Consider the following 14228-nt stretch of genomic DNA (forward strand, 5'->3'; position numbering starts at 1 on the left):
CAACCCTAAACCAAAATAAATAGATAAGAAAAAACCCAAAATCATTTTAGGGCAAAATAGAAAACCTAACCTAAATATCTCAAACATAAAAGACATATATATATCATCAAGCATTTAAGTCCAAATCCTTAAGTTGAACCAAAATAAAGAGAAAAAAACTCATAGCTACCTAAGTCATCAATAATCGAAATAGTCTCAGCATCCATAGTGTTTTCAAAATAAGGTGTCCAACCTTATTTGTATACTATACTCGAATGTAACTTGATTTACGTTTATGTTTCTACATAAAGTTCAAGTTTACTAAAAATAGTCTCAGGACCTCAGTTTTATTGAATTTAAGATTATAGTATTCAATTTCTTAATAACGATTTTATTAAATAAAATATGATTACCAAATACAAAATACGAGTTTTAGGACATAAATTCCAACAAAATCTCTATCAATTGTATACTTGTATTAGTTTCTATCATTGATAGTACTAATGATAGACTTCTATAAGTTTCTATAAGTGATAGACTTATATCATCGTCTATCAACGGTAGATCGTTGTTCACACGAGATTTCTGACGAAATTTGGTTCGTGGAGTTGAACTTGTGTTGATGTTGTATTTACGTTGATTTGATGTGATGTGGTTCGACCTTTAGAATTTGATCATCTGATTCTCTCTCGACTGGATGCTTACGCTTGATTTGAGGAAGTGGAGCACGTGATGTTCTTGAAGTCTTCTGGCTTTTGGGAGAATTCTCTCTAGACCTTTTGGAGTCAAAAATTTCTCTCCTCACAAATGAAGGGAACTCCTCTATTTATAGAGTTCCCTTGTGGACTTTTATGAACTTGGGTCTGGTCTGGTCCATGGACCATACTCATGGGCTCAATCACATGGATTTGGGTCATATTTAATTTTGGGCTAAATTAAGCTTATTTTTTGGCTCAATTGAATTTTAGTTAATATTTCATTGAACCAAAATAATTAATTTGATCCAATTGTCATAATAAAGACATATGACGCATCATTAGAATTGTCCAAATACATGCCAATTTTTAGTTAATCCCAAATACAATTATTTTAGTAAATGACGTGGCAATTTGTAATTGGTTCCAAAAAATTTTATTCAAAAAATGCCCCCTTTTGAGATTTATGCACATGTATGGATGGGTGAATCTCGAAAAGATAAATTTAAAATTCAAATACAAGCTTTTTTCTTTTTTTGCTCAATTTGACATATCAAATTAATCAAACTATGAATCTAGTACATGAGTTTGATTTAAATTTGAAATAAATGTTGGAATATGGCCAATCCTTAATTTAAGAAAAGTTTAAGGTTTTATCCTCAACTTACTTTGATTTGAGGATAAAAATTTGATGATTCTTTTTTTTTTTTTATAAAATTTGGAACCATATTTTAATTTGAGACAAAAATGAGGTTTCTAGCATACCCTAATTTGTCCTTAGATGCACAAGAATTTGGAATGACCAATTTTAATTTTGGGATAAAATGACCAAATCTAATTTTGGGATAAATACGAGATCTCAATAAAGTTAGATTTATGATTCCAATTTAAATTTGAGATAAAAATGGGATAAAATCTAAGTTTTAATTTTAATTTGGGGGTAACATCTAAATTCTGAAATGTTTAAATATGCTTAATTATCTCAAAGATTGGAATTCGATATTTTATTCCAAAATAACATAAGATAATTAAATTTTAATTTTATTTAAAAAAATTTAAAAATGTTTAAATATCTCAAAAGTGAAATCCGAGATTTTATTCCAAAATAAAATAACATAAGATAATTGGATTTTAATTTTATTTTAAATAATTAAAATATTAAAATATGCTTAAATATCTCAAAATTGAAATCCGAGATTTTATTCCAGAATGAAATAACCTAAGATAATTCAATTTTAATTTTATTTGTTAGTCTTACAAATAGACCTATACTTTGATCATTCTTTCCTCATCAAGCAGAACAAAGGTATGAGAGAAAAAACTTCTCTTCTCCCTCTTTTTTTTTCCCTCTTTTTCTTCTTTTCTCTTTTCTTTCCTTAACTTTCAACTTAATTCTTTTTTTTTTTTTTTTTGCAGGTTTAATAGTTGTTAATTTGTTGCACTAACTTGAAACTCTATCAAATGTTAAGGCCTTTTTTTTCCTTGCAAGCCTTTAGAGGTCCCATGCAAGTATATATGAGGTTACAGTCTCCTCGACGTCCTACTTCTTTAACTGTCAGCTTCTGAGGTTTGTTCATGATAGATGATGCAACTCTATCTTGACGTCCTGTTCCTTCTTGGGGTTTGTTCATGATAGACGATGCAACTCTATCATGACGTCCTGCTGCTTCTTGGAGTTTGTTCATGATAGACGATGCAACTCTATCATGACGCCCTGCTTCTTCTTAGGGTTTGTTCATGATAGACAATGCAACTCTATCATGATGTCCTACTGCTTCTTAAGGTTTGTTCATGATAGACGATGCAACTCTATCATGACGTCTTACTGCTTCGTCGACGTATATGATTTGTTTATGATGGACGATGCAACTCTATCATGACATCCTGCTCCTTCTTGGGGTTTGTTCATGATAGACGATCCAACTCTATCATGACACCCTGCTACTTCTTGGGGTTTGTTCATAATAGACAATGCAACTCTATCATGACGCACTGCTGCTTCTTAGGGTTTATTCGTGATAGATGATGCAACTCTATCATGATGTCCTACTAATTCGTCAACGTCTGGGGTTTGTCCATGATAGACAATGCAACTCTATCATGATGCCCTTCTTCGTCCAGTTTCCTTTCATATATTCTTTGTTCCAAGACCATGTCATCAGCACTAACTTGCTTCTGATGATCTTATTTTGCAGAACGATAGTTTACTTCACAGAACGATTCTTGTCTGGAGTCCGACACCTCGTAGTACTTTCTGATAGAAATCAACCAAGAGAAGATGGACTTAGTCTTTTTGTGGAGAAGCCATGGACAGACTTTATTGGAGATCATTGCTCACACTTAGACAATAACTCAATTCTTCCCCGATTATCTGTGGAGATACTTTTATCTGAGGCAAAAACCTCATGGGTTCTACAGTCTTCTATCCATAACGAGGCTCCTAATTCTGACAGAGCTCTCACTCTTGGACAACGTTTAATTGAAGGCCAAACACGTTGGGGCATTGTGACCAAGGTCCCTGAAGAGTTTACTGACTGTTATAGGGAGTGGCTAGAATTTGTAGTTGGTCAAAATGCGTGACTTCTTTACAGTGCTCATTTATATGGTACCGTAACAGCTTTGTTGTACACTTATGTTCATAATAGTGATGTTGTTCGAGCATTTTGTAAAGCATGGTATCCTTCGACTAATACTCTTCATACTATAGCGTGCGAGTTATCCATTTCTTCGTGGGACCTATGGTCCTTTGGGGATCTTCTCATTAAGGGAGATTTCTACGAGGAAATGATTCCTACTTTTAAGGAATTAACCTCTTCGCGAGATCTTCCAACGACCTATCAATATCTTTTCCAGGCGTATTATTCAATAGTTTGTACGCAAAGGAATGATCGCGCAACATCCTCTAAGAATGACTCCCAAGTGACTATTAGCTCATGGATTTCATTTTGGTACTTTGGGTCTAGAAGCTATGATAATCCAACCACACGAAAACAAAAGAAGGCGTCGCGCTCTAAATCTACTTAGAACCCTGATGGTTCAAAGATCCAGGCTTGTGAATGGTTCTCTAGGGAAAATATGTTATTTGCAGAATATGGAATCAGAGACGATCTAAAGGATGAAATGTAATAGCTGCCTTCTTATCTTGCTGGTTGTGCCTTTTCGTATTTCCACAGAAAGGATCATATCTTCGCCCTGGAGTATTTAAGGTTGCAAACTTAATGGCCGTTGGCACTATTTATAGTCTTGCAGTTCCAGTTTTGGCGAACATATATCATGGGCTAGGTTTGATAACCAAAGCCTCCAATCCGATAGGACGCATGGACTTTCACTTTTCCATGCATTACGTCCATGGCTAGTTAGCCCATTATTTTGGCACGTATTATCCACTTCCCACAGAAGTTCGAGGTCCTAAGATGACTAACTTTTCTGGCGAAGTCGGGTCTATTTATTTTGGCAAATATGGGGTCCGAGAATTGATCCATAATGGTGCAAGAATTCAGTGACACGCTAACCTCTAGAATAGGAATAAACATGAACACATGGTTGATACTCACGATTCATCGTTTTTGTAGACTTCTTATTTCGTGAGCATGCATTCCTACTACTTTTCCTCTCGCTGTAGAAATACCTGGATCACAACCTCATACAGTCTGTATCGATTTGGACGAAAATTTCTCTTTTACCAGAATATCTCTAATGATATAAAGGCCATGTCACCTGCGACCACACTAGATAATATATTATATCATTGGAGAATATGTACGAGGCGTAATACTTTATCTGAGTTGTACTTGTCCACCCGCTCGTTAGAGCCTTGCATGCCTGTGACGCAACGATTTACAGACTGTTGGTGGGCCATAAGGCACGAACCTATTTTAAGGATAATAGACACCATCTGGTGAGTAGTGTTATTCCTCCCCCTTCACAGCCCAAACTACCCAAGAACCGAGGGAGCAACCTGGGTGGTAAATAAATTCGCTTGGTTAAGACGATGGATGCTACTCTCGAGGAGGAGGTAAAAGAGCATAAAGATGAGAGCGATATTAGTAAAAGTGATCGTCATTGGAAGAGACCTTTAAAGAAAGCGAAGGTATCAGTTGATGATCCCGACGGAAGAGGTTCAAGTGCTTTGGGAGTCCCTGATGTTCCACCACTAGTTTGCACAAAAATGACTTATTAATTGTTTTCTTCTGTAATCACCTTTGAATGATAATCTTGAAGGCCTTATAGAGCTAGGCAACGATGAATCTTTGAAGGGACCTCATGCAGTTGATTCGGCCATTGAGAAAGTTGGTACCTTGAAGACTCCCGTCCTTAAACTAGTTGAACAGTCCTTACATCCATCTTCTCTTCTCGAGAAGGTTCGTCGAGACAAGATGACCGTGGGAGGAAAAGACAATTGGGAGTCCTCCATCCAAAGGAGATGCCTGCTCTAAAGCACCCTTACAGAAGGTCAGCTCGACACGTGCTCCCCTTAAGTTTTTTTAATCGCCTTTAGACACTTCTAATAGATAGACTATGAGAAACCCTAAGCCTTCTCAGTGGGTTGGTGAAAATGTGGTTTCAAACTTCTTCAAGAAAACAACCTTATGTATGTAGAAGGATATTCAAGATAAGATCATGTGGACTCTTTGTGAATATATCCCAAGACTTAGGCCAGAAATAGCAACGATTCTCTCGGGGATTGAAAAGATTCATGCAGATGGCTTGACTCCTCTTAAAGAGTATCCAAATAGTTATCTTAAAAGGGTAGACAATTTCAACAATGTGCAATCTTCATATTCTGCACAGTTGTTGTCAATAGATTAAGCTCGTCAATTAGATGAGAAGACATCTGCCATCCAGGAAGCTTTAACTTTGATGGAACAACTATGAGGAGATGTCAAAGTTATTCAGGAAAGAGCCACACAGTTATCTTTAGAAAAGAGAGAACTGAAGAGGAGACTTCAAAACATAAATGCTGAATTTGAACAACTATCAAGCAAAGGTCATAGACCAGTAAGAACTAGAAGTTGCCAAGCTCTAGGATGAAGTTAACACCCTTGAAAGCACCCCTACTATTACTGAAGAAACGATTAAGCCCCTTGCTACGGTTCACAGGAGCATGGAAGCTGCATGAGAAGAATTTAAGAACTTCAAGTGGAAGCTTTGATTTATGCTCCATTTGCCCCCTTTTCTTTTGTTGCAATCCTTGTAAATGTAAAAAAAAATTGTTGAATGATAATGCAAAAAAAAAAAAATTATTCTAGTAAGGCTACATTTATATTTATTTTGCAATTCTTACATATTAGATGACAATGAAACATGAATTTTTTTTACGTGTGACTGAACTTAACGTGAACTTTAAACTACCTACATACTCTTTTTATAACATAGGGTTCAAGTCATAACGTAGTTCAATTTTTTTTTACATGACTAGATTAGGCATAAAACTTCTTAAGAAAATTTCTGTTGATTAGGCCAATTCGTAATCTGTCATGATCGACGATTTTGTATGCTTCATTCGTGAAAACTTCTTTGACAATGTAAGGTCCATCCCATTTAAGTGTGAACTTATTTCCCATATGCCTTGTTGTGATGATCGGTCAACTTACAGCAAGTACTAGATCACCAATCTTAAAGGAGCGAGGTTTAACGTGCTTATCAAAAGCTTTAGACATTCTCGTTGGTAACATTTCAATGCTCGCTGAGCTTCTAATCTCTTTTCATCAAGTGCTTCTAACTCTTGAAGACATAACTTGGCATTGTCTTCAGTAGTCAATTCCTCTTGCACTACCATTCTTAATGATAGGATTTCTCTTTCCAGAGGAAGGACAACCTCTACACCGTAAACAAGCGAATATCGTGTAACCCCTGTAGGAGTTCGATAAGTGGTTCGATAAGCCCACAATGCTTCACCGATTCTTTCTTGTCAATCCACTTCAACTTGGAGACAATTTTCTTTAGAAGATTGCATAATGTTTTATTGAATGCTTCTGCTAGGCCATTCACGCCTGCGTTGTACATCAATGACTTGTATTGCTTGAACTTGAATTTTTCACATAATTTTTGTCTATCATGCTATTGGAGAATTGTCTTCCATTATTTGTCACGATCCAGTGAGGAATACCGTATCGATAGATGATGTGGGTACGAATAAAATTCGCCACGTTCTCTTTCTTGGCCTCTCTCAAGGGGCCTCGACCCACTTTGAGAACTAATCTGTTGCTGCAAGGATATAAGAATGTCCTGCTAATGATTTTGGTGTAATAGGGCCAACAAGATCAAGTCCCCAAGCCTCGAACGGCCAAGAAGCTATAGTTGGATGTAGAGGCTCTAGAGGTTGATGTATGAAGTTTGCATGGTATTGACAAGATTCACACTTTTTTGCATAGTCCATTGAATCTTGAACCATCTTAGGCCAATAATAGCTCATTCTTCTTAACTGAAATTAAAGCTTTGGTCCCGATTGATGTGCTCTACTAACGCCTGCATGCGCTTCCTTTAGAGCTTTTATCCACTCTTCCTTTCCAAGACATTAAAAGAAGAGTCCTTCAAGAGAACGATGATATAAGGTTTCTTTGTAACAAATGAAGTGTGCAGGCCTCCTTCATACCTCAGCTTTATGACGAGAATCCTTTGAAAGCATTCCATGTTCAAAATACTCATGATAGGTTGACACCAATTTTCTTCGTCAATCAAATGGGATATTGTTACGTTCACTTCTTGGCATTCAGAAAATATTGGAGGCATAATTCATCGTTGACAAAGTGGTATATTCAGAGCTACGTCATCCAGCATCGTCAAGGCAGTGACCAAATTTGTCAATGCGTCTTCTCTCTTGTTTTCTATTCTAAGGACATGCTCCAATATCACACTATCAAACCTTTCCATCAATGGTCAAGCATAAGCGAAGTATGTCTTGAAGTCTTCATGTTTTACATCATACTGAAGTGAAAGCTGGTTGATTATCAACTTTGAATCACCATAAATTTCTATGAATGATACTCCAATTTCCAATGCCATTTGAAGACCAATTATCAAGACCTGATATTTAGCCACATTGTTTGAGCACAGTCCAGAAAGCGCAAAGTTATAAGGCAACATATGTTTCTCAAGAGAAACGAGGATGATGCCTGTCCCCAGCCACTTCTTCGCGTTGCGCCATCAAAATACATAGTCCAAGGTTCCATAACTTCCGTGAAGAAAACTTCATCGCCTGGCAAGTCTTCCATAACTTCCAATCTAAAGGAATTGGGTGGTCTGCTAGAAAGTTTGCCAGTGCTTGTCCTTTTATTGCCTTTTAGAGAATATAGACAATGTCATATTGCTGGAGTAGAACCGCCCATTTAACTAAGCGTTAAGAGATAATCAGCCTAGACAGAACATACTTTATAGAATCCACCTTTGCTACTAGATGAACTGTGAATGCCTGCATATAATGCCTCAACTTATCGATAGCAAAGAAAAGTGCAAGGCACATTTTCTCAATGGGAGAATAGTTAACTTCGGCCCCAACTAAGATTCTGCTTAGATAGTAAAGAGCACGTGTCTTTTCCTTCTCTTCCTCTTGCGCCAACAAAGCACCTAGAGATCTTTCTTGTGTAGTAACGTACAATATTAATGGCTTGCCAAGTACTAGAGCTCCTAATATTGAGGGATTAAGCAAGTATTTCTTTATGCTATCAAAAGCATTCTGACAAGTCTCATCCCACACAAATTTTTTTCCTTTTCTCATCAACTTTTGAAAAGGTTGACACCCACCGGCTAGGTTGGAGATAAACCTTCGAATGTAAGCCAATTGTTCCTGAAGACTTCTTAGGTCATGCGAACTCTTTGGCCTTGGCATCTTCTGAAATGCATCAATCTTAAATTGGTCTATCACAATCCCTCAATGCCTTACAATGAAGCTAAGAAACTTTCCTGAAGTTACACCGAACGAGCATTTAAAAGGGTTTATTCTCAGCTGATATTTTCACAAGTGATCGAATACAACTTTTAGATCCTTCAAATGGTTTTATCGTCTCTTGGATTTGACCACAAGGTCATTGACATAGCACTCGGCATACTTATGTAGCATACCGTCAAACACTTTTTGTATAGCATGTTGATAAGTGGCGCCAGCATTTTTCAATCCAAAGGGCATTACCTTATAACCATATATTCCCCTTGGAGTTCTGAAACTGTCATTTCTTCATCTGAAAGAGCGATTCATATTTGGTTATATCCAGACGACCCATCCATAAAGGACAGCGTCTCGTGTTCAGTAGGTGCATCAACCATGATTTCTGTGATGGGCAAAGGAAAATTATCTTTAGGGCATGCATCATTCAAGTCACAAAAGTCTACACAAACATGAAGCTGCCCGTTCTTTTTTCTAATAAAGACAATGTTTGCTATCTACGTTGGATATTTGACTTCATGAATGAATCCTGCTTCAATCAACTTGTTGACTTCAACCTCGATCTAGAGAATAAGCTCTGGTCGAAAACGTCGTTGTGCTTGCTTAATCGGTCAATATCCTGGTTTACTTACGAGATGGTAGACTGATACTTTTGGATCAAGTCCTAGAATCTCCTTGTACGACCAAGCAAAAATGTCCTTATATTCTGTGAGCAAACTCATGTACTTACCTTTCTCTTCACTAAAGAGAGATGCACCAATGAAAGTTGGTCGTGGTTTCTCTATTGTATTAAGGTTTACCTCTTTTAGCTCATCTACGATAGATTGGACACCATTCTTTAAACTTTTTGGGACATCTTTCGCATCTTCTTCAGGGGTTTCAATCTCTAATTCCTCAAGAATGGTGATGTGATGACATGAGGTTTCATCTTCTTCTTGTCTTAAGTCTTCCTTTTGGGGATTAGTTAGTATAACATCATGTCTTTTCACCTTCAAGGAACCTTAACTAATATTGTGAGTAATAAAAGTTTTTCTTTTCATTCAGGAGGAAACATTGCTATGAATTTCTCTCTCTCCCTTTACCTCACAAGGAAACACCTTACCATGGTAATTCTCGACGTCTGTATGCTTAATTTGGCGCCAAGTTGACACGTGAGATGTTGGTTCCTTCTTCTTTGTATCTATGCTAGAATCAGTCTTGACATGTAGGCCTCCTTCCCCAATACAATCAAAAATTGGAGCATGGGGTGTTAGTACATTTTTCTTTTTAGCCACGCTTAGCCTTTCAAAGGCTGATGGTCTTGTAGTCGTTGAGGCCTGACATGTACCTTTTTCATTTTTAAAGGTCATGTTAGCCTTTGAAAGGCTGATTGTTGGTTAAGGCTAGAGTTAACTGGTGATCTTTTCTTTCTGTCTCTCTCATGCTTATCTTTCAAATACTGGGGCGCGTGCAACATGCTGTCTAATTCGGTCAAATGTTGAGGTTCTCTGATGGTCACCTTCTTTTTCTTCCAACTATCAACCTCTTCTACAGTTATATGATTGCTGTCAACCACTTTTTCCTTTCCATTTCTAGTTATACAGGTCGGCTCTAGCGACTTGTATCCGAGTCCTTTTCTTGACACGAGTATAGCATGTCCTTTCCGTAACAACTTCTTTTGGATTGAGGAGAGCTCAGATTGTTCATGAATTTTCAAGCTTTTAAACTCGATGTGAGTTGTGAAGTCCATAACCTGCTTTCGCCATCAATTTTTAAGCCTTGGGGTTGAACCCATCTTTCGTCCGCCTTTCAAGCAAGCCTACTTCTGTCAGGTCTATCTTTATTTCTTGCTTAGTTATTTTGGCAAGCGGTGTAGTGAAGCTTTCTTTTAGGACTTCAATGTCACCAACGTTCAAGCCTTGTGTGGACTCTACAAATGGTCACTCCCCTTTCTTTCGTCTCGACATAAACAAATAGCACAAAATCGGTGAGTTTGAATTCTTTTCATCCATCAAGATCATACTTTTTGTGGTGCTCGTAGATGCCTCACCTTTTCCAGAATTAAAGCTTCCTATACTTTTATGTGGTTCCCTCCTTGTAAGTGATTTTAGCTGTAAATTATCTTCTCTGTTTACAAGAGAAATTTCTACAAGCACGGCTTCTGGGTTATTGTCGTTCTTTAAATAAAACTTTGCATCTGCAAAATGAGACTCAGCCTCTGAGAACGGGTTAGAGTCGGCCTCAACCTTCTTTACGTCTTCTTGATAAAATTTAAAGCATTGATGCAGTGTTGAAGTTACTACTCTATTTTCATGAATCCAAGGTCGACCGAGTAACAACTTATAAGTGGTCCTCAAGTCTATAACATAAAACAATGCCCTAGCCTTTAGGTCACCAATTATCAGTTCTAAGCGTATCATACGTATTACTCTTTGGCTGCCCTGGTTGAAACCTTGAATTACCAGTTTACTATTTGAGAGTTCATTCATCAAGATGCCTAATTGTCTCATAGTCGACTTCGGCATTATGTTGACAGCTGATCCATTATCGATGAGGATTCGATCGACTCTCTGTTCTCGAACATATCCAGAAACATACAAGGGTCTATTATGAAGTTTAGATCCCAACAGTAAATCCTCATCTGAGAAGCCTATAGACATGCAATAAGGAGTACTCTTGTATGTCGCAGTTGGAGCACTCAAACTTGATGCTACTGAATTTAACAATGCATCACTAAGGATGGTTTTGGTTTCTCGAGGAAGTGATAACAAATCATCCACATTCAACCTCGTAGGTCTTTTAACACTCCCTCCTCCTCTAGTGATCTAGGCGGGATGCTTTCTTCCTTCATTGCGTTAATAGCATGACATGCAACAACTTCTAGGTTTTCATCCGGATAATCACAAAGGAATATTATTGGAAAGAAGTCTGCCAAGATTACTAAACATTGAGGTCAAGGGAAATCTTTTTCTTCCTCGTATACGAGCTTAGGCTTTCGAGTTTTCTTCTTTTTCTTATTCTTTTGAGCCTTATTCCCTCTTCTATAATTTTTGTAGAAGCGAGACTCTTTGGTTGGAGTCGACTTTCTTTTCTTTCGACGTGTCACAACGATCCACACTTTATTATCTTCTTCGATCAATCTTTCTTTTTTTTAGATTCCTCGAGTGCAACTTCCTAATGGAATTGGATCACTAAAGGCTCGACGGTCCCGAATTGAATCAAGCTTTCCCTTTGCTCAAAAATCAATCTTGGCGAAAGAGCCTCTGACATTATCGTTACTGCAACATGGTTTATTTGAGCTACCTTCTCTAAGTCTAGCTCGATCTTTTTCTCATGAGCTAATCTTAGAATTAGCTCCTTCAACCCAAAATATTTCTCTATTGCGTGACTGATGACCCGATGATACTTGCAGTAGTTGGGATCATCCACCTTTCCTACTTACTCAGGTTGCTTGCATTCCGGCAGCTGGATCAGCTGCTTCTCCCGTAGTTGCTCTAGCATGTCAGCAATATCTGAATCAGGAAATTGATAAATGTTTTTCTGTCTTTCTTTTAAAGTTAGATGTCGTCTCTTGCTTCCATCATCCTTCTTTTCAGCTCTCTCTTCTTTTCTTTTGGAAAACTTCAGTGGAGTCGTGTTTACGATCATAGATTCCTTCATGGTGCTCTTCATTATCTTTTCAGCAGCCTTCGTCTCCTTCTTATTTTTTCTTACTTCGGGAACAAGAAAATCCTTAGTTCCTCTGCTGGTGATACTCAATTCCATACCATGAACGCAAATTGTTAAATCTTCAAATGTGCGTGGCTTTATTCCTTGTAGAATGTAGAGGAGTCCCCAATGCATACCTTGGGTGCACATTTCTACAACCGACATTTCGGTCAGTCGATCTTTGCAGTCAAGACTTTGAGCTCTCCATCGATTTATGTAGTCGATGTCTAGCTCTCATTTTCGTTGTTTCGTGTTTATAAGCTTCATCATGCTCATGGTACGTCTGGTGCTATAAAAACGGTTGAGGAACTCCTTTTCTAGTTGTTCCCAGCTGACAATAACTTTCGACTCCAGGTCGATGTACCACTCGAAAGCATTTCCTTTCAAGCTTCGAACGAACTGCCTGACAAGCTGGTCTCCTCTTGATCCTGCACTTTCACATGTTTCAACGAAGTAAGCGATATGCTGGTTTGGGTTTCCCTTTCCATCAAACTACTAGAATTTTGGAGGTTGGTACCCAAGCAGCATTCTTAAGTTGTCGATCTTTTGGTGTACGGCTTAGAGTACATGAAAGAAGTTTGCGGCGGTCCTCCATACTAAGCTCCAGTGGAATTCGCAATCATATCTTGTAGCTACTAAACTGAGAGAGAAGCAATAGAAGCTAATTGTTGTTGAGGTTGGTTTTCTTGCACCATATTCTTCCCTTTATCAGTAGCTTTGACAACAGGAGTTTGACTTGACTCAGCAGTTTCACGAATCCGCATCTGCTCCCTTAAAGCTGTGATTTCGTGGTCTCGTTCCTCCACAACCTTTATCAGGAGGTTAATTTTCCTCTCCATCTCTGTCATAGCAGCCTCGGCCGTTATATCAGCCATCATGACAAACATCACGTCAGGGTGTGCTTCCTTCTTTGACTTGGTAGAGGCAGAATCAGAATTATCATACAAAGGATTTACTTTGAGGATAATCCCATCTTTTGGAGACTACATTAATTACTTAAAAATGCTCTACACAATGACAGAACCTTGATCCTGCTCCTGAATGATTCCTTAAGAATGACTGCGGGTGATGGATTCTGTGTAAGCGTCATTGCAGCAGAAGACTTGGATGCAGCCTTCTTTGATGCCATTGATTTTCTTGTAGATTTGGATGACGAGAGAGATGAGAGGTAAAGAGGTCCCACCAGACATGCCAATTTGTTCGACAAAATTTCTAGCAAAATTTGGTTCGTGGAGTTGAACTTGTGTTAATGTTGTATTTATGTTGATTTGATGCGATGTGGTTCAATCTTTAGAATTTGATCCTCTGATTCTCTCTCGACTGGATTCTTTCGTTTGATTTGAGGAAGCGGAGCACGTAATGTTCTTGAGGTTGGAGTCTTGGAAGAAAGCTTGTATCTTCAAAGGAGCTTCAATCTTTGAGGGTGGTCGACTTCAAGAGTTAAGGAGTCTTCTAGCTCTTTGGAGAATTCTCTCTAGACCTTCTGAAGCCAAAACTTTTCTTCCTCACAAATGAAGAGAACTCCTCTATTTATGGAGTTCCCTGATAAGCTTTTATGGACTTGGGCCTGATCTGGTCCATGGACCATACCCATTGGCTCAATCACTTGAATTTCGGTCATATTTAATTTTGGGCTAAATTAAGTTTATTATTGGGCTCAATTGAATTTTAGCTCAAGTAAATAATATTTAATTGAACCAAAATAATTAATTTGATCCAATTTTCATAATAAAGACATGTGACATCATTAGAATTGTCCAATTTGTCTTTAAATTTAATTTGGGACACATGCCAATTTTTAGTTAATCCCAAATACAATTATTTTAGTAAATGACGTGGCAATTTTTAATTGGTTCCAAAATTTCTTATTCAACAATTGTCTATCAATGATAGGCTTGTAACAATTTTTTTCATTGATAAACACTGCATCAAATAAACATTGATAACAATATCATATCTATCACAACTATCTAGAAGAAACAAAA

Source organism: Cucumis melo, chromosome 10, assembly GCF_025177605.1.
Source record: "Cucumis melo cultivar AY chromosome 10, USDA_Cmelo_AY_1.0, whole genome shotgun sequence".
NCBI classification, from domain to species: domain Eukaryota; kingdom Viridiplantae; phylum Streptophyta; class Magnoliopsida; order Cucurbitales; family Cucurbitaceae; genus Cucumis; species Cucumis melo.